At 36.4% G+C, this 22,732-nt stretch overlaps 1 protein-coding gene across 1 annotated transcript in view; it reads left to right on the plus strand.

Moving 5' to 3' along the window:
* Positions 1–22,732, plus strand: part of TENM3 (teneurin transmembrane protein 3) — a 1,583,118-nt gene that overhangs the window by 526,706 nt on the left and 1,033,680 nt on the right. The window contains exon 3 of the mRNA XM_030816348.1: positions 7,123–7,285. The gene's annotated coding sequence lies outside the window, so the exon portion shown is untranslated. The remainder of the gene's footprint in view (positions 1–7,122; positions 7,286–22,732) is intronic.

Consider the following 22,732-nt stretch of genomic DNA (forward strand, 5'->3'; position numbering starts at 1 on the left):
TTTCTTAATGTACAGAAATGTGCAATGCCATCATTTTTTAAAGATTCCAAACAAAAAAGGTAGAATAAAAACGTAATGATTCTTAAAGGCCTAAGCAGCCATTATAATGAAAAAGGATAGCTTTTTCATAAATCAGGTAGGGCTATAGTTAGCACAGTTATTACATTTATATAGTTATCAATTGTGTTTCCGGTAAAAAGAACTTTCCATTTCAGATTTGCATAACATTTGCATTTGGACTGTTAATATGTCAGTTAGTTCCAATTAATAGAAAATTGGATAGCAAACCAAGAAAAGGAGGACAAAAATAATTGAGGGACTCTCTCTTCGATTATTTTTCAGTGTGACAGAGCTTGCGTTTTGAGGTGGGATGAGTTGGGGGGGGTGGGGGATGAGCGGAGTGATTAATTGGCTCAAATATAAAATAGAACACATGGAGCATTTTAAGAACCACCAAATTACTTTCAAACCATTTGCAGACTATTGTATAGACGTTAATTTATTTCCAGGAGATAATTTTTGTATATTAGAAGAATTAAAAAGTCAGCAAAGACCCGTTGTTGCTTTATCCATTATTTATTGAGAAGGAAATGAAGGAGCAGAATGGACACAAGTTAGAATTGCCTAACTGTACTGAGAGTACTCTGAAGTGTTGTGATTTTATATGGCCTGAAAATGCAGATGAAGGTTGGGAGTTGCGTTTCTGTCTTTGGACCTCTGGAATTAAAATCATTATACAAGCAATTTATTCAAGTTGCTATCCTGGGGTGAAAGTAGAACCTTATTTTTCTTTGACTTCTGAAGACAGATAAATGAAGAAAGGTAGATAGATGTAAATAGATATAAATATATATTAAGTCCAATCTTTTGACATCTATTTATGTTTAAAAGTGGTTTTAAAATGTAGTTATTTGCCAAAATCTTCTCTCTTATTGATTTCGGCTATGTTTTTCAAAGAGTTGGAAAGTTTGTGTATCTTTATAATCTCAGCTGTTGCTTATTGCTAGAAACTAATGTCATTTTTCTGTGATCAGTTTTATAAGAAAGGAGTGACTGAAATCACCAGATTCTCAAGAGAAGTTTTCATGCATCCTCCTACACTCTCCTCGTTTTTGCCTTAGATAACGCTTGAGCGTACTGAGATCTGTGGGTCCATAACAAGACTGTCTCCAGATGTCCATTTCATCTTGTGGGCATCACTTGTTTGGATGATGCTACCAGCTTTGGACTAGTCTATAGAAGGCAGAAGAAGACTGAGTATCCAAGTATCTCATGGGGCTTATGGTTGGGGAAAGGAGAGGCTCCAGATCTGAATCAAGAAAGTTGTATCTTCCTGTTTCAGGCACTTAGAGTCCCCGGAAGAGGGATGCAGTTGAGCATCTGCTTCCCATTCTTTGTTTTTCAGGACCGTTTGGATTGTACTTGAATAATTATTAAGACTTCTTACCAAGGAATTCTGACATTATGCATTTAAAAATGCAAAATCCATTAAACACTAATATGCTGTGACTCAAATCTTTGAAAGAAAAAGTTCTTTGTTTGTGGTTTGGAACCTGCCATTCTATTTTATTATTGTAGAAGTTCCCAGCAGGCATATTCATCCAGATTTAATTATTAAGCCATAAACGTATCTAAAAATTTCCTTTTATACTGAATGCCTAGAAGTGATTTAGAATTGCTTTTTCAATCATCTTATGTGGCAAATCAGACTTCAACACCAAGTATGTTTACGAATGTTTTTGGAAAGTGAACATCACTGAATTGATAATATTTCAGGATGCCATGGCAAATACAAGAGGTAAATGTGAAGACTGAATAGGTAAAAATGCTTTGAGGTCTTAGGTAACACACATATATATATATATATATATATATATATATATATATATATATACTAAAATAGAAGCTTAATGAGGGCAGGGTCCTCATCTGTTTTGCTCATTTTTTTTTAATCCCCAGAACACAGCATAGCACTCACCACTTGTTTGGGAGTTCAATAAAAATTAATTGAATAAATACATGTGTGAATGAATCAATCAAGCCTCATTTTCACCCCCTACATCACCACCACATACATACATTTCTTAGTACCAACAATGGAAGAAGTTGAAGATTTTTGGGTTTGGCATTAAACATATATATGCATATATACACGCACATATATGTATACATGACCAGATTTGTTGTTTAGGCGATGTTGACTGCAGAAGACCAAGTTTCAAAGAGATTCGTATTTTACATGTAAGTGTAACTGGCTAAATATGATCAAGATTTTCCAAAGCACAGGAAAAAAGGATCAATATTTTCCAAAACACAGAAAAAGAATTCTCTGCTATTTTATTCCTTGCTGCAAATTGTTGAGAATATGAGAATAAGAGATATAAGCCTTAGCTGTACCTTAACTCTTGGTAAGGAGTGAAAATGGACATAGAATAACCAAAACCTCTCTTTAAAATCTCCTGTGCATAGGTTCTATGGGAATGTCAAAGAAATGGCTTGATAGAAGCAAAGCTTTTCAAATGTCATGACATTAACAAGATTATTTGGAAATATGGAATACTTGTTGAATATTAAAAAGTTAACCGCTCTCAATGTTCTTTAAAAGACAATCATTTAAACTTAAATTAAGTTAAGAAGCAATTAACAAGTATGAATAAGGTGTGCTAATATGCCCACACACAGAAGTTACAAGGAAATGCAAAGAACTGGGTATGTAAAAAATAGGTATTATTTATTAAATAAATATAGATTTATTCTACTGTTTTTCACCACTGTGGTTTTACCTCTACAGTTACACTAACTGCCATTTTTTTATTATAAGCAGTTATTTTCATTCAAAAATTACATTAGAACATGTCCTTAATAGACTACTTTAATTGTGTTCCCTCATTGTTTTTAAACTTGTAAAAAAGTTACAAGAAGATAATGTGGTACTTGCAGCATCCCATAGAAACAAATGTTAGTTGACATTATTTACATAACCTAATGCCCATAAAATTTGATGTTTGTTTTCCCTCCAATAATTTAGATGTGAAGAAAGTCACTACAAATTAATCATTTTTCCTCAGTCAGAATTAGGAAAAGTTTTAAAATATATAAACTTACTGTAATGCTGCATCAATATTGGACTAAATCATCATTTATTTAATATTCTGTCTTATAAACATATCAAAGCAGAAAACCTTTAGACTCATATACAATAAGATATCTCAGCATTAAAACTAAATAATAAAATGTCAATGATGAAAGACTGATAACCCACCCAAATATCCCTCTTATATGGCCTGGGACAAACTCTATCTAAATAAATAGATTTTACAGAGCACTCACCCATTCCTGTTCTGCAAACCCACACATTCTAGTAGACACTAGAGCAAGATTTGATTTGTCTTTCCTTAGTGCTGCTAGATCGAATTAGTATCTGCACAGTTTGCTGTATGGGTTCTCATTAATGGAAATAAAAAAATCTCCGATAACAAATTTCACAATTGCCAACTAAATTATAAAAACTCAAAGTTGGTATTTTTGTCATTTAAAGACTTCTGGGAGTCCCAGTTTCTGCTATAAATACTACGTGTGATTTTTGAACCCAAAGTTCTAATTTAATGTCTATTTTTTTTCTTATAACATATTCTAATAAGAAATTTTGGTCGGGCATGGTGGCTCACGCCTGTAATCCCAGCACTTTGGGAGGCCAAAGCGGGCAGATGACCTGAGGTCAGGAGCTCGAGACCAGCCTGGCCAACATGGTGAAACCCTGTCTCTATTAAAAATGCATACATTAGCCGGGCGTGGTGGCACGTGCCTGTAGTCCCAGCTACTTGGGAGGCTGAGGCAGGAGAATTGCTCGTACCTGGGAGGCAGAGATTGCAGTAAGGCGAGACGGCGCCATTGCACTCCAGCCTGGGCGACAATAGCAAAACTCCATCTCAGAAAAGAAAAAAGAAAATATAAATTTCTATTCCTTCTGATAAAATTATGCAAAAAGAGGAGAGGTTGTCATGCAATAATAAACCTGCTCTCTCACATGTATTTGCCAATGATAAGACAACAGAACTAGACCATTTTATCCAGAGCTTCGTTATAGCTTGCCTTTGGATATAAGTCCCATGAGTATAGAAAACGTGGCAAATTAGTATATACTAACGTGGCTGATTTCTCTGAATGAGTTAGCTAACTGTTCAAAACATTTTACTGGTTCACCTAGGTAAAACTATTCTGTGAGTAGATACAATCTCTTTGTTTTCCAGGGCCAGATAGCTTTATGTGAGTGTATACACCCAAATACCATTAAAACCCAATAATCCTGGCCTCAACTAGGTTATTTTTAAATCATGAACAAATTAAAATTTGAATTGGAGCCGACTGAGCCTCCATGATTCCCTGTGGGGACTCACTGTTTCATAAACCCCCAGTTCACCAAGTGGATATATAAAACAGCCCCTGCCACGTTGACAGGAACTAGTGGAGGCCCATTGAAATCTTAGGGGAAGAGGTGATGCGCGTGCTTTCTTGTCCCGAAGCTGCCATCTTGGCTACTAGGAGGGGAAGCCAGGAGAAACATGTGACCCATAGCACAATCACTTCCTGGGGTGGTGAGAGTCTTGGACCAAGTCAAGTATCTAATAGAGTCTCAGACCACAAGAATCTTTGAAAAACGATGTGAATTTTCTGAAACAAGGGCTGGGGAGGTGAACCCAGGTCTTCCATTAGCTACTGGTAGTTCTTCAAATATAGACCAAGTTCTCTTCCTTGGAACACCATGGCACTATTGCAACCAGTTTCAGAACAAATCCCAAAGTCTAGTACAGATACATTGCTCCACTTACAATTTAACCCCAACTTCCAGTTTAGCTAACTTTGAAAGGTCCCATCCAGTTGAGAAGATTTCATGTAGAAAAACAAAAAAGTTCTCATTCAGGAAAATGCTTACTTTTACCCCAAATCCTAATGTTAGGTTCCTGTGAAGCTACACATTTAAGCCATAAGAAAATTCATACTTTTGGCTAAAAGCACAAAAATGTGCTGCCTGTTCCGAAGCCTTTTCCTCCTGTCATGCTCTTAAGAAGCAAGGCTCATAGGAACTGACAAGGAATGTGTAATAGAGTGGCCCTGGCCAACGTCGCTGGAAGGTGTCTTCGGATCACAAGACCACATGTAACTTCTTCAGGGGGAAAAAAACGCTGACAACACATGAAGAGGCACATCATGAGGTTTTTCTCCTTTAAAAATAACTGCATTCAGTGTCTATTAATTTTAACATGTTCTGTCCTCAGTCTATCATAAAGATGATTTGAGGATTCCTTGGAAAACAAAGAGATTCCTGAGGTAAATAACTTGCACATAACCACAAGACACGACACTGTATATTTTAATATTACCATTTAGACATCCTTGAGTACGATATGCCCAAGCAGTCATCTGACTTTGGGATATGCCCGAGCTTAAATGCAAATAAAAATTTTGCACTGAAGGACACAGTAATGATACTCAAATGCAGGATGTGGTATTACATAAATTTATCAGGCACATGAGATTGGCGTAACCAGCACAATTGCCAACTCGTACCTGGGGAGTACTACTCTATGTATTGTGCAATAAACATTATACAGCACAATAAATGAGGAAAAATAGCTGGAAAAATATGTGAAGGGAAAGAGCTGAGAAAGGATTATCAAATATCTTTATGAACATTAAAATTAATGATGGGTTACAATTTTCCAGCTTTATTCTTCTGACAAATCGTCCATACAGTAATGTTTTCATCGTACACCATCATGTAGAAACATACTGCACGAGCTATATACCTGTAAAATCTATAGTTTCTTTTGTCAGGTTTGTGGCTGTTACTCAGTACATGTCATGTATGCTAGTTAGGTGGTAAATTTATAGTGTATACAGTAACTGCATTTCCTAAACACCCTCCCTTAGAAAAAGTAAAATGAAATATAACACCAACAAGAAACAGTGGAACACACGTTCTGTTCTTATGAGCCAGAGCTTTCCTTGCTTTCTGAATCATCTGCCCATTGTACTGGTCCAGTTTGTTAGAAACCCCCTTACTCTTATGACATCCTTTATTTTGTGCTTGTTGTTCTTGGGTTTAGATGTCCCCATTGTCTATAACCTTTCTGAAAGCAGAAATTTTGTACCTCTGCTTTTTCCAATGCTGATGTTTTAGAATATTTAGGTTTGGTAATTTCTTCACTATTTCTAAGATGTAGTGTTTTGATTGTTCGTAGTGTTTCCTTTTGTTTTCTCTCGAGTCTCCGTATTTTTAGGTTACTTTTCCTATTTGCTTTTTTCTGGCTATTGACAAACATTTGTTTTTGTTCTCCAAAGCATGCATTCTGAACCCCCCTCCTTAATTATGGAGGGGGAGGGGTTAATAGCTATGAGTAGATATATTTCCCTTGTAGAATCTGAACTAGCTTTTAAAATTTGTTTTCCCTCCCTTAATTTATAAATATTTTAATCAATAATGTATCTATTATTTCCCAAGTGAGCCCTAAGGAGTACGTCTGATGGCCTCACACAAGCCATTCCAGGAGAACAGCCTCTCTCAAGCAGCTGACACCAGTGAGCCTAGCTAGTTTTTACCTCTCTCGAGTCCCTATATTTTTAGGTTGGCCGGCAAGGGCACACTCACTCCATCACCAAACCTGTGAAATTGATGTGTTGTGCAAGTTCCCTCACTCCCTTTTGCTGAACTTGCATTGTATTGCCCACTGCATATTTAGTCAGAAGCTAGCGTGGAACAAAAAGCCAGCCATCAGAGAAAACTCCTGTCTGTCCTTGACGTTGTAATTGCATTCAATCAGCATCAGCTCTGCATCAATAATTAGACAGGGGTCCAATAATGATGTTGGCAATGAAACAACATAGTCAAAATTTCAGTGATTTCATGAAGTGATTGTCCAAAGGTCGAAACCAATGTTTAAGACTGAAGCTCCTCCACTTACTCATAATGTCACAGATGACTGAGAACTGGTGCCATTTGTATTGTCCGGAAGAGCCCCTTCAAATTGTTGCCTCTCAAACCACCTAAAGAACTATACTTGCTTTCATATATGACATACTTGCTTTTAAAAATCTAATTAAAACTTTCTTTTTGGTCCTTAGGTAGAAAGATGGCTCTGCTGAGATGAGCTCTTAATTAATGCACTGAGAGCCTGCGAGTCCCACCTCTCAACAGGAATGATTGACGTCCAAGGATACATAAATTACACTAATTGAGCTCTGCCTCTATATAAGCTTTCCACAGCCAACTCATCAGAGAAGCTAGGTGAGTAGACCAGCATCAAAAGCTACCTCAATATGGTCTATGCTTTCCCACGGGGTGGAAGAATAACTTTGCAGACTGTCGTACATTTATTATCACAGAAGACAGTTATTTTCTTCAGTTTTAAGATGTAGGTTTTTTGTTGTAGGTTTTTTTAATTATAAAAATTAGCATTTTTAACGTAGCCATTGAAATTTAAATAATCACATTCTCTTCACAATTTTCAAGCAGCAAAACTTGCAAGCCAATTACAGTATGCAAAAATCACTTGGCATCATTTGTTGATATTAAATTGTGTTGCGTAGCAACTGGTGCATATGCTATGGAAGGATTGTTTGAAATCAAATCCAATTTTAGTCCCTGAATTTAGTTTTCAGAAATTTACCTAACTGTAAACACACCTAATCCCCAGCCTCAACCAAAGCACGCACCAAAATGTTTCTTTTATGTTTATTTCCTCCTGAATGAAATCTACAGGTATTCTAAAGCTCTTACTTCCATGAAATTTAATGAACCACTTGGCATGATCTAGGTGGTTTAGTAGTCTGAAATAAAATTTATAGACAGGACCATTTGCTAAAAATGAACAAAATTATACTATATTAGATTTCTCTATGTATATCTTGAAGTTTTTAATGACAGATATTTTTAATATCTTAACAATTATGAAAAATTCAGTTTTGATTATTTTTTGAAAAATAGGAATGATATGAGAATTTCAGAATATTAACTTTATTTAACATGTTTCACTATGAATATATATGTGTTATTCAGACAAAATATAAATGGGACTTGAGTCTTACTATATATATTTTTAAAGGAGAGCAAGGGAATGGAGACCACGAAGAACTCTAGTTTAAGAAAGTACTAAGTGATAGTTTAATACTTTAATAAGAAAGATAAGTGATACAACAAAATGAACAGAAGTAGAAAAAGCAAATGGTGAAAAACCAAAGGAAAAAATACCAAACAATAGAGATAACTGCAATCAGTCTTGAAAATGATAAAAATTACCAAACCTACACATTCCAAAAAATCAGCACCGGAAAAAAGAAAAGTCAAGAAAAAGGTGGTAGAAGGAAACAAGTTTAGTTTCAGAAAATATCTAGGAGGGACCACTATGAACTAGTAACAAAAATGAAAGAGAATTCAGACTTTGGATTCCTGAAACATTCGGGAGACATGTTGCTTCCACACTTTGCCCTCTTTCCACTCGGCTGTACTTTGCTGTACCTACTGTTTCAAATTGGGAAAAATACGGAGCCCCACTTAAAAAGAAAACCATAAGATGGCTACATTTCTATCAAAATAGCTTTATTATCACCTGTGAGAAAAGCTGAAGTGGAGAAAAATTGAGAGATATCAGAAAATCCTGAGCTGATGATCTCGTAAAAAAATATAAAATGCTTTTTGCATCAAGGCTGTCTTTCTCTGACTGAAATGGAATAAAAATGGGACAGCTTCTTGACTGTAAGATCTTTTTGTAATTTGGTGAAGCCCAGCATCCAATACGATGTAACAAGGCCACTGAAATATAAATAATATAACATTTCTCTTTTAAAAAGTTATTTAGGTGCATTGAGCATGAAATATACCTCAACAAGCCAGGGTGTTTATTTTTATTTCTATAATTGTGTGTTCATACCACATTCATTCATCATAGACAACATGCTAAGTAAGGCCTGGTACTTGAAGTGGTTTTCTAGGAAATTATGCTTGAGATGACCTAAATCTATTAGTATCTCTTGAGAATTTGTATATTTAATAATCATGAAAAGGCAGTATCACTGTGTGCTTCATTAGTCTCATATCTGTAGAAATATTTATTAGTTAAAAAAAGGAGCCATATGTTCATAATATTGGCAGATAATTCTACTGGAGTTCACATATTTTTAATGCAGTGAACTGAAAACTCAGCGTGCTTTAACAATACTGCCTTGTCAATACCTTTGGATGTAAGTTGGTAAAATGTGCCTGAATTATTAGTAACTTTTTTCTTTGTACGTGCTGGATGATCAGAGTGCTGGTGCCTGACAGAGGCCATCATTCATTACAAAATGGGGCCTAGTCAGCACTAGGATGAGCGAGGGCCACCCTGTCTCGGGTGGAACCATTAATATAATAGCCTATCACTCAAACTAATAAAACCAGCTCTGTCTATGCTGTTTCTGAACATGGACTACCAGATCCAAGTTTTCCATTGCTGCGTTACATCACAACCATATTATTATTATTAGTTGATCCATGAATGAACATAGCAGGAGAAATGGTGTTCACCCTCTAGCTACACATAATATAATCAAACCTCAGTAAACTCTTCTCTGCACTTCAAATCAGAGCACTTATCACTTATCGCTTGTGTCGTTTGTTAGGACATCTTATACTATTTCTTCATTTACAATTCACATAGTTCTTCAGATGTGGGGCTATTCAGTGAGCTCGGCAATTCCTTATTCCACTACCGTATGACCTTGCTTGTAACTTTAACAGCAATTTTTTAAAACGTGTAGATTTATTTAAAACACTTTTTACCTTTAAGGAAAAACAGAAGTATACAAAAAAAAGTAACAAAAACGTTATCATTTTGCTGCCAGTATAATCTGTGTTGTTGTAATTCTGACTTCTGAAAAGTAACAATATACATGGTTAGGAAAAAAATCCAAAATAATTACTAGTTGTACTTTCTTAAAATTTCTTTCATAGAAGTGCATACTTTAAAAATATCTATGTATCATTTATGCATTAACCCAACAAATGCTTAGTCAGGGCTTTTTACGTACCAGGAACTATTTCTGGTGCTAGGATTATAATATTAAGCAAAACGAATTTTTTAAAAAAGACTTTCTGGCTCTCATGGGGCTTATATTCTTGTGAGAAAAAAACAGACCATAGACAGAATAAATAAGAATATAAATGTGTGTATGTGTGTAAGTACTATGGAGAAAAACAAAATAGGGAAGGATAATTGGAAGTGCTTTTATAAATAAGGAAAGTCTTCCTGAGAAAGTGATATTTGAGCAAAGGCTTGAAGGAGGTGAGGGAAGGAACCCTGCAGATACCTGGGGAAATCATTCCGGGAAGAAAGAAGCTGATGCAAAGGCTCTCAGAAAAGACATTGGTGAGGTGAGTGCAGCAGAGGGGCTCAGAGAGGCGGAATAGGCAGGAGTGTGGGCACCAGGTCAAGAGTGGCAGGACAGCCACAGACTCATAAAATGGGGGGCCATGCATAGATTTTAATTTTTCATCTATGTAAGATGGGGAGCTTTTAAAGGTCATTTTTCCTGGATGTGGAATTTTGGAGGATTTTGAGGAGAGAGATGCCATAATCTGATGAATACTTTTTTTCTTGAACTTTTAAGTTCAGGGGTACATGTGCATGACATGCAGGTTTGTTATATAGGTAAAAGTGTGCCATGGTGGTTTGCTGCATAGATCATCCCCATCACCTAGGTATTACACCCAGCATCCATTAGCGATTCTTCTTGCTGCTCTCCCTCCCTTCCCCTCACCCAACCCCGACAGGCCCTAGTGTGTGTTCTTCCCCGCCATGTGTCCATGTGTTCTCATCATTCAGCTCCCACTTACAAGTGGGAACATGCGGCGTTTGGTTTTCTGTTCCTGCTTTAGTTTGCTGAGGATAACAGCTTCCAAATCTATCCATGTCCCTGCAAAGGACATGATCTTGTTCCTTTTTATGGTTGCACAGTATTCCATGGTGTATATGTACCACATTTTCTTTATCCAGTCCATTAGTGATGGGCATTTAGGTTGATTCTATGTCTTTGCTATTGTGAATGGTGCATCAACTAACATACGCACACGTGTATCTTGGTAATAGAATGATTTGTATTCCTTTGGGTATATACACAGTAATGGGATTGCTTAGTCAAATCGTATCTCTGCCTCTAGGTCTTTGAGGAATCACTAAACTGTCTTCTACAATGGTTGAATTAATGTACACTCCCACCAAGAGTGTAAAAGTATTCCTTTTTCTCTGCAACCTCATCAGCATCTGTTTTTTGGCTTTTTAATAATTAATAGCCATTCTGACTGATGTGATGTAGTATCTAACGGATATTTTTAAGGGATATCCCTGGTTGTTAAACTCAAAACAGATGAAACAAGAGAAAGGGCAGAACAGAGATGCTAGCTGGAGGCTATTGCAAAAATCCAGGCAAAGGATGTGGGCAGATTGGAACAGAATGGTAGAGGAAGAGGTGGTCTCAAGCAGTTTGACATTCCAAATGTATTTGGAAAGCACAACTGCCAAAATTTGCTAATAGATTGGGTATGAGATGAGAGATCAAGAAGAGCCAAAGACGACTCTGGAGTTTTTGGTCTGAGCAACTAGAAGGATGGAGTTATAATTTACTAAGGTAAGGAAGACTAGGAGAACAAGTGGGTTGGGTTGCAGTTTGGACCTGCCCAATTTTAGATGCCTCTTAGATTTCTAATTGCAAATGTCAGGTGAACAGTGTAATCTGTGAGTCTACTTTAGGTATTGGTTGAAAATAGGAATTCAGGAATTCTCAGCATGTAGATGGTATTTAAGGTCATCTGACTGGGTAAAATCGCGAAAGGAGTGATTGTGAGTAGAGAAGAAAGGAAGATCGAGGGTTTAAACATGGACACCCCAATGTTAAGAATTCAGGATTCTGCAGAGTAGCCAATAAAGTCGAAAGAAACCAGAAAAGGGTGGTTTCCTGGACGCCAAGTGGAAGCCATTTGTAAAATTCCGTCATTATGTCAGGGAATGGGAAGATTGGCTTAAATTAGCAATGTTAGGTCATTCGTGGTGAGAGAGAAAATCTAACTGAAATAGGCCCAAGAGGATAGAGGAGAGAAATTGGGAAATGGAGAGACTGCTCATTGAAGGAATTTTGTTACGAAATCGGAATGTAAAAAATGAAATGGTAGCTGTAGACAGAAGGAGGGAGAAAGCGTTTTTTATAGAACCATATTAGTATGTTTTATAATTGTTATATTTGTTAGGAATTATTCCATTGATAAGGGAAAGTGGATGATGCAAGAAAAGAAGGAAGAACTGTTGAGGTCCCCTGAGGTCCATGAGAGGGGATCAGGCCTACGGCGAGAGTGCAGGCTGAGCCATTGCAAAGTAATTGCCATAAGTAAGCACAAAGGCAGAAAGGGAGATAGATAAGGAGAGCTTGGGGAAGATCTCTTCTGGCTCACTTCTCCGTTTTATGTGTTAATGCTATATACAAGGTCATGAGCTGAGGCTGAGGATTGTGGAGAAGCTCTGAAGATACACAAAATTGCACGAAATTGTGATTGGGGAGGGAGAATAAACAGAATGGGGAAATAATATGAAAACCCAAAGCACAAAAGGACTGTGGAGGTGAGTGATCCCCAATTTGTTCTGTGTGTTGTGTAGTTTTCTTCAGGACATTCAGTTGTGCACGTGCAGATAAGGAGTTGACAGAGAACTGGATTTAACAGTAGCTGGGGTTTTACCAAATGAATATTTAGAAACTCGTGGAGCAAATGAGTGGATAGTGTGGGAGAGGAGGTGACTCCAGTTCAGGATTGTGGAATTGAAACTGGATAAGCAGATAAGGGAGAGGGTGAGAGGCAGAGGAATGGTGTTAGGATCAAAAGAGTGTAGGTGCAGCTGCAGGCTGACTGAGTTCCCTAGGGAAGGAGCTGGAACTGAACAGCAGGAGGAGGGAGCATTAACAATGGGCTGCTAAACATTGAGATAACGGAGAGGTTATTCGTAATGAACAAATCTAGACTGCAACCATGTGAGTGAGTGGTTAAAGGAGAGTGGAGGAGGCTGGAGTCCAAGAACTTTGGTATTCAAGTGGGAGAGGCCAGGCTATTGAAAGGACCAGTGTGGATATTCAAGTCACGCAGGATTTTGTCAGGAGTAACGTTGGAAAGGGTGAGAGTAAACCAGGATAGAAAATCTCCAAGGAATGCAGGCCAATGGCCTGGGGGGTCTGAAGATGATTACAAAGAATGGCTATAAAGGGTGATGGAGTCTGGTGATTCAAAGATAGGGTATTTAAGGAGGTGGGTACAGTAGTCTGTGGGTAGTAATAAGGAAAAAAATCTGAAAAATTTGTTTCTTTGGCTGTATACTTTCTATTAACAGCCATTTAATTATCTACCTATCTTATTCTACCTGTATAACTATGACTCTGCTTACTTAGGTACCACTTTATTTTTCCCTACACAGAAATCTATTTGCCTCTCTTTTTATCATCTATCATACCTATCCCTTGAACTACTTCCCTACTAATCAGCTATTTTTTTTACTTATACTAAAACGTTTACATTGTTTTACACATTGCTTCCTCCCTGTTTACTTTTGATGTATATTACTAGCTTAGAGATATTCGATACATTCTTTTTAATAGCTGCTTAATTACGGGTATGCCAAAATGTATTTAGTCAGTATTTTTTCCCATTGATGTACCCTTTTGTCATTTCCAATTATTCACTATTACAAACAGTGTGGTTATATATCTCTGCATATGTATATATTTGAGAAATTTTGCTTCTGTATTCATGAAGTCAATTCCCATCAGAGGGTCAAGGGCAAGTGCATTTAAAATTTGTTTATGTATATAGCCTAATTGCCTTCTAATAAGATTATACAAATATGTACTTCCACCAACAGCAAAAGAGAGACTATTTTCCTCATACCCTTGCCCTTAACAACATCATTTATTGAGCATTTTAAATTTTTACTAAGTTAATAGAAGGAGAAATTTCTTCCTATCACCTTTTTATTTGCATTTTGACTAGAAATGAATATCTTTTCATCTGTTTATTGGACATTAGAATTTTTCTATTTCTATAAATTGCCTTTCTTAAATTTTTTGTACTTTTTAAAATGAAATTGAACTTTTTATTTTGAGATCATTGTAAATTCACATACAGTTGTGAGAAATAATACAGACAGATCCCAAGTACCCTTTGTCCTGTCTCCCCTGGTGGTAACATCTGCAAAACTTTAAGTACAATATCATATCCAAGATGGCCATATTGATATAGTCAAGAATGTAGTTTTCCTAATTTTTGCCCACTTTTCTATTGTGCTATCCTTTTTATGATTGATGTGAATATTTTATTTTAAAATTAAGAAAATTATTATTTTATATGTATCAAATATATATTTCCTCCCAGATTTCCATTTGCCCTTTGCTTTTATTTGTTACATTCCTGCTTAATTTTGTCAGTCTTTATGACTCGTGAGTTTTACATCCTTTTTGGAAAAGTCTGATCAACTTTATAAATGAATTTAGGTTCTAGAATTTTTATGATTCTATTTTTCATGTTAAAATGTTGATTCGTTTGAAATTTATTTTGAGGTAGAGAATTAGGTAAGAATCCAGTTTTCTTTTTTCTTCAAATAGTTAACCAACTTTTTATATTCCATTTATTTCAAATATCACTTATGTCATCACCAAACTTCTATTTGCATTTGTGTTTATTTCCACACTCACTTTGATCTCTCTCATTCTCTTGGCATGTCTCTACCAGCATCTAGCTATGCTAATTATTGTACCACTCTAATCTGTTTTAGTACAGGACAGGAGTAAGTGCTCCTTATTTACTGCTTTCTCCTCTCCTCCCCAAGGATTCTCCTAGTAATTTTTAAGTACTTGTTTTTTAACCCAAAAACTTTAGTATCAGATTGTCAAGTTAAAAATATTGCTGTTGATTTTTTAATTTGAACTGAATTATTATTAAATTCCTAGATAAATTTGAGGAAATATAATATCTTTGCACTACATAATCTTCTTATCCAAGTGCATGGTAGGTTTGATCATGTACTTATTCTCTTTTGCATTCTCCAGTAGAATTTAAAGTTCTTCTTATACAGACCGTGAACATGTTATTTATCTACATTTATTTCACAAGTACACACACCTATACATAGTCCTTAGTGTTAACTTGGTCGTTAATAAAACATAGAAAAGAAAATATTAAACACTCAAATGCCATCAAACTCACACAGTAATCTGTTTTATAGATGGTAGACGACTATTTCTGTGTCGAAATTACTAATTCCTAACACATAATATGTTGCCCATGTTTTTGCTAGTGATGGTTTATACAGTAGCCAGAAGGCGAGTAAAAAAACAGATTTTTCATGTTTTCAGAGGTAGGTGTCCCTGAAATAAGCATCCTGTGTATGTAAAAAAAAGTAAGTTGTAAAAATAAAATATGTTAGGTTGGATAATCATCTATAATGTTAACAGTCCAATTGCTTGTCATGTAGAGGAAGGTTGTGCTTTAATTAAGCAATAAGACATGACAGGGTGTGAATTATGGAGTAATAACTCTTGTCTAGTATATTGTTAGACAGGAGGCCGAGGGCCAGGTGTCACTGCATACACCATGCATAAATTATTACGCTGTAACTTAAATCTAGAATATTATAGAATAATTCTAAAATATTTTTCAAATAATTTTGCTAAATAAGACACATAAGTCAAACATATTTTTTAAATTCTATGTTAGAGGATATTTATTATAATGGTATAAGATCAAGATGCTAAAGTAAAGCATTTACTTTCAAGGAAAGACATAGCAAGAAAATATAATAGTAAAGTTGGCTTCCTAAGTGGTTATTCTCTAAACAAGATTGTTCTAGAGGAGATTTCTAGGAAGAAGATACATTAATTTGACTTTATCCCTTGTGATTAGAAAAAAAATAGTAGGAACTGTTTTGAGAAATTTTAAAAGGGGTCCTTTTTGGCTTTTTTTTCTTCACAAAGCAGCACTAACAAATAACTCTAACATAAATCTCCCCGAGGAAAAAGAAAAATGCATCTTGCAGAAAGAACTTGGCAAGGGTGGGGCAATTTTACAGATTTGGGGGTCCTTTAAAATGAGTGTGATTTGTAATCCTAATGCTTTCCCCTGTAACATACCATTTTGAAGGTCCTCTTTTGTAAAGACATTAAAACAGATCTCTTATCACAAGACAACACATTGTTTGAAATACTGCTTTTTTTAAAAAAAAAGAAAACTCATTTCTGCCCATTCAAAAGAAAAATGTTTGAGGGCAAGTATGTGACTGTAATAAAGAGAAAGTCTGTCTCTGCTTTTCATCTGCAGGGCACTCTGGCTAGCAGTGTTTCAAAAGATGATTTCTTTTTAAAGTTATTATATTTTTGTGCTTTTATTATCAATATTGTATACTTTTAGGATGGTTGGTGTGTTAACAAGCTCAGCTTCTTTTGTGAATATTGCAAGATGAAAGTTATATTGCAACTTCAGACCATTAATTTTGTCTCAAATTCTTCTTTAAATTAATGCCTGTTATTATCAAATTTGACCTCTTTCTGTAAGTGGGAAAACTAGAGTTACTGTAATGTGTGAATCAAATAGTCCTTAACAAGGTGCTCTTAAAGGGGCTCCAGAACCACCCACTTGCCCGAGATATGTCTCTTACTGTCTTATCACAGTACCATTAATTATTTATTTCTCTGGATTAATCTCTGTGTCTTCAGTGATCCCTTATTAAAATGAAATCCCTCCCAAGTCAATGAGATAGAACCCACTGATCAGTTATCAGCCTCTTAACAGAGATGAGTTTGTCCACCTGCTTTGGTCCATGTGGAAAGCAGAGAAGAAAGGACACGGGAAAGGGATGCTTTATTGGACGTGAAAAGTAAAGGTTTCCAGCCACGAAACTTGGGTGAAGTGATACTGTGATCCTGAGCTACTGGAAGGTGGCTTGAAAGCTCACTTTGTTCATGGTTGGGGGGTAGCAGAACCTCAAGAGAGGAGAGCAGAATTATGAGTTCTTCAGGCAAGGGTGGACCATGTCTTATTTGGTGCCTAGTATGTGTCCTAAATGATGAAAAAGGGAAAGCTAAAGAAAATTTCATCTTCTGTACTTAACAGTGTTACCAACTTTATCACTTATAATAGGTCCACAGGTCTATCACAACAATAAAATAAAACCCTTTTTAGCCCTTTCTTCTCGTTTCTGTTTAGCTGAACTAGGCAGAGTTAACTTTTCTACCCAGTGGATCCAATTACTCCTTTTCTAGAAATACATCTCTACGGGATTTTATTCCAAACTTTTTGTTGTATCAGGTCAGCCTTAGGAAAGCACTCATTCTAGTTCATTCCAGGACATTAATTAGCCCAAAATGTTTACTTTTATAACACCCTACAGATTTCCAGGCCAGGGTTCCCCACCAAATATCACATATTGGGTAGATATCAAATAAAGCGAAGAGGCCGCAACTTTCTCTTATGCTTCTCTGAGATTTGTTGGGTCAGTTTCGGGCCGCCCACATGTTGGGTAGTTCTTAGAAAGGGTAACAGATACCCATAGCATATCTTTAGAGAACTATGATATAAAAGAATGCTGTTGTTGGCTTCCAACAAGGTCAGTACACGACAGGGGCGATTGAAGAGCACCTCTGCATTTTTAGAAAAGGACAATCAATTACTTTGTTTTGATTTTCATACCAGCATGCCCTTGACTTAGGCTGTATCTGCTTCTACAGAGAGACCCCTACTTTAAAATATTTCAGCGTGCAATAATTTGTGAAAATATTCCTTTCACCAGCTGGCTGCTTGTTCAAACTGGCCACATGACTAAGTTTCAGCTACTCATACCACACAGTAGGATAATCAAAATTGTATTTTATATATTTATGTTTACTGGGATACAGTATTAGCACTTATTTTGTTAAAATCTCCATGCTAGAGATCCAGGGTCATTTACTTCCTCAAAGTTAACGATAGCATTATGGGGTTAGGGTTAATTTAGGGACTGGAAAATGGAGTCATATAAAGCTCCTCAGTAAATGAAGAGTCCAGTCTTTTAACTCAAGAATTAATTTGGAAGCCCAAATTATTTCCAACAAACCATCTTGTTTTCTGCTGATGTTAAAGTTAGAATCGTTTTTAAAATTGAATTTAGCAACTACTACAGCCTTCCAAAGGAAAAAAAAAACAAGAAACTGCCATTTTCCCAGTCTGAAATCCAAGACTATTACACTTCTTCTGTGACCCATTCTAGGAACTCTCCCCTCACAGTGTTGTTACGCACCTGCTTTCTGATCCAGAACCGATGACACATTGTCGGAGTCCAGAGTGCTAACCATCCCACCTCGCTGATTACACGTTTTCAAAAGTACAACAGCCTAAGGGAAGCCCTAAGGTAGCAGGCATGAGCACTGGCCTCATCACACCAAGAACCAACGGTCATTGCTAGAGAAAAAATCCTACGGTCGTAGCCATAGAACAGGTGCTGGCACTTCCCTCCATCCAAGTTTAGTTTTTTTCCACGTAAATTAGTTGGTATCACGCATTGTTTGTGTTGGGGTGGGAGTTTTGATCGAGAATTTTTGTCATGACCTTTTGTTGGGGACAAAGACTGACCTGTAAATTAAGAACAGAAAAGAAGGCACAGAGCCAGTGTCACAACTTGCCTGCAGGAGCCTGAACCCACCCCTCTCCACTAGGTATGCCACAGGTTTTTTGTAATCCATCACCTTGATTCTTATCTCCTGTTTCCTGACTTGGCTTTCTTGCGTATTATTTCAATTCCCTTTAGCAGATTTGCTGCTTTTAAACTCGTTAGCTTAAAAGTAGCAGCCGGGATTCACATTCCCAATTTCTGTTTTATAAAGGCCATTGCTTTGGGTATTCTCCATCTCAGGCTGTGGCCCAACTACGGTTCTCTCCACCACACCAGCTCTGCAGAAAGGAAACGAGACTTGTTTCTGACAAGGTCACCCGTAACATAAGTTGTTGAAATTTCTTGTTACTATGTTTAGATTTTAAAATGGAATGTAGGTATCTCTCGCCTGTAATCCCAGCGTTTTGGGAGGCCGAGGCGGGCAGATCTCCTCAGGTTAGGAGTTTGAGACCAGCCTGGCCATTATGGTAGAAACCCATCTCTACTAAAAATACAAAAAAATTAGCTGGGCGTGCTGGCGGGTGCCTGTAGTCCCAGCTACTAGGGAAGCTGAGACAGGGAAATTGCTTGAACCCTGGAGGAGGATGTTTCAGTGAGCAGAGATCGCACCACTGCACTCCAGCCTGGGTGACAGAGCGAGACTCCATTTCAAGAAATAAAAATAAAAAATGGAATGTAGGTATCAATCAAAACAGAATAAGGAAAGTAGTATTTATTGTCTCTCACTCCAATGGTATCATTTTATTTTTTTGGAGTGTGAGTCATTCATAACATACTCCGTTTTATTTTCTCAAACCCCTGCTGCACAGACAGCACAAAACAGAAAGTAAAATTATGAAAAAGTAAAGTCAACTGTTTGTAGGAATTTCTATTTTTGTTTCCAAAATAGAAAAAAATAGATCTTTAAAAATCATGGCATATAATGTGATCAAGAAAAAAAAAGGAGTACTAAAAAAAAAAGAAACTAAAAATAGCTCAGTGGCAGTTTAATAACTGACGAGACTTATCCCATGTGCTGGAATGAGTTTAAAACCTTTACCTGCTGTCACTCACACCATAGAGATTTAGTGTTCATAGCTGAAACCTAACATTGGATGCGGAAGTATGTGATTATGATTCATTGATTCATCTTACAAATGCATTCTCTGGTTAATAAGTGTCATACTATTTGTTTAAAGGAAATAAGAATCCTCAAGTTTGGAAGTGTAAAAAAAATAGACTCAAAGGATAAGAAAGAGCTGAAATACATGTGTACAAATAACATTAGGACACCTGAAGGTAATCAGATCTGCGCCTGGTATTCAGCAAACTATAGGTCAGGTGTTCTTCACACAGAAATGCTTTAAAAGTAAGGAGGTTGGTTGGAATCCTATATCATCAGACACTGTCAAAGCATAAAAGAGAAAAATATCTCCCCCATGAAAGCAAGAGCAGAGGCAACCTATGCCATTGAATCCTTATCTCTTGGATTCCCTTCTCTGCTCCCCATAATTCAAAACAGGCAGGCAGCAGGCTGTACAGATGGAGACGCAACAGCCAGAGTCCGCGTGGAGCATTAGAGATCTGGCTAGTTGTCTAGTTAACAGTCAGCTATTTTTGGATAATACCCACAGTTGTTTTTGCAAAAATGAAAAAAAAAGAAGGATTTCTCTTGAGTTCGGTATATAAAAATATTTGTACAGGTTGGTGCTTTCGCATGAGCCATTTTTCTCAATTTTAGATTATTTGCTGATTATCAAACTGACTTCCTTTGAAATCAACAGCAAACAGACCCTGTTGAAAAGACACTATGGGTAACATTAGTAGCATATTACAGTTTTGGGTCCCAAAAGAAATGTTTTAGGTACTGCTTATTATTTGCATGTAGTTTTGTTGTTTTTTACTTTGGACAAGCAGATGGCAGAATGACTTAGAGATCTCCTTGCATGTCATACCCACACATTGTACTAGGTACAGAGGAGGGACTATGTAAGTCTGTACTCATCAAAATGATGGGCTGGGATTCCTCAGCCGGCAGGCAACACTGGGGAGAGTTAATAGAATTTGGGAGCGGAATGAGGCTTGATTCATTTAGGTAGTAAAATGATGTGGGGAAAGAAGCAACTGCATGTGATTGACAAGGATGTTTTTTGCAAAACACTTTTTATACATATAGTTATGTCAACAGATATTTAAACTATCTTTTATGCTATAAATCGGTTTACTAATCACAAGTCTTCCATCAAGTAACTAGACTGGCAATCACATTAGCATATTTGACAAAAGCAAGTCTTGAAGTTATCTATGATGGTTTTAACAAAATAAAAGAAACAACAATAACAAAGAAACAACTTATCATCTTCATTTCATGCCTTTGCCAGCACTATGTTCTATAGCCCAGTGACACACACACACACACACACACGCCGACAATCATATAATCCTTGCTCTTAAATTGCTTATAAAACAATAGGGAGAAAAAGACAGATGTAAAATAACCTATTTTTGTCAGGAAAATACAAACACTATGCTTTAGATGTTTCAGTAGAAGAAAGAGACATATTTGGATGGAGAAATGAGGAAGTATTTCACGGATAAGAAAGATTGTGAAATGGGTCTTCAAAACATGGGTAATATCTCAAATGGTAAAGAAGGGAAGAACATTTCAATAGAAAGTGCCATTAACAAAGGAATGACAGTGGAGATGTATTAAATATGTTTAAGAAATAATTACTAAGCCAATCTGGATTGGACATGAGGGTTGTGATTGGGAGGTGATTATAGAAAGCTGGAAAGCTAGGCTGAACCGTGTTCTGGAGGGCCTTGGATAGCAGGCAAACGCAACTACGGTCATGACTCTCGTTTCAGGATTGGACAATTCTAAAGAGTTTCTAATTGTCTCATAGCAATCCATGTCTGACATTTCTATTCCATTATTAGTCATGATCCTTAATTAATATAACCTGCAACCCCCAGAATACGAAAATGTTATTGTACAGTCCAAAGGATTCCTCTAGCTTTGATTATCGTTACCTTTCCAAAGACATTATCAAGGTCACATGTTTTGTTAGATTTTGGAAAGTCAGCTCTCAAGGACAGACCTGAGGATTTGCTGGTTGCCAGTGAACTCTTACTAGTTTCTCCTGCATCAGACATGAAGGTCTGCTCAGTGCCAGTTGCTTGGGCAATTTTATTGCCAAGATGCCAGTAAATTAAAGTGGTGAAGTCCTTGGTCTCTCCACATATCCTAGACACTAGCCTGTGTTTATTGCATTTTATTCTAATGATATTTACAAGGAGGGGAACAAAAGCCCTCCTAATCTTATATCTAGTTGTTCACCATTCACTTATTTGCAGAGTATTCGCTTAGTTTTTTTCATTATTCTCGATTTTTCTTTATTATTTCCATTTAAAATTTTCCAATGTACTAGTTTTGCAAATGTTCTTTCCTTTTTTGTACTCTTACTGTTTTTTTACTTAATGTGATTATTTTTCTGGTATAACATGATTCTAGGAAAAGATTCAGATTGTTCTAATTAAAAATCTATTATACCTTGGATTAACTAAGAACTTTGTCAAACTTCTTAAAAGGATAAGAGCCAATTAATTTAAAAATTTGAGTACACATACTATGCCAAATGGCTTGAATCTAAACACAAAGTTGAAGTGACCATTCAGAAATCAGACCAATTATTTATATTAATTCTGTGAAATCATTATATTTGGCCAAAATTAAGCAACTTTTAACTCAAACATGTACTCCAGAAAAGATACTACAACATATGTGGCTAAGTGACATCAATACATGCATTTCTGTCACTTCGTCCTTAGTAATGCTGCTCTCCTGCCTTTCCCGTTCTCTGTGGGTTGTTATGGGAATAGGCTACTATGTGTTTGTAAGAGTAAATATCAATCAAGGTTTGTTGGGTCTTGATGAATTCAATACTAGTAGTGTTTACAAGACTGTTTGCATTTCATTATGGTGGGGAATATTATATTGCCCCCGATTGCTGTCTCTTATTTTAACAAGCAAAAAGGAGGCTAAATAT

Source organism: Nomascus leucogenys, chromosome 7b, assembly GCF_006542625.1.
Source record: "Nomascus leucogenys isolate Asia chromosome 7b, Asia_NLE_v1, whole genome shotgun sequence".
Taxonomy (NCBI): domain Eukaryota; kingdom Metazoa; phylum Chordata; class Mammalia; order Primates; family Hylobatidae; genus Nomascus; species Nomascus leucogenys.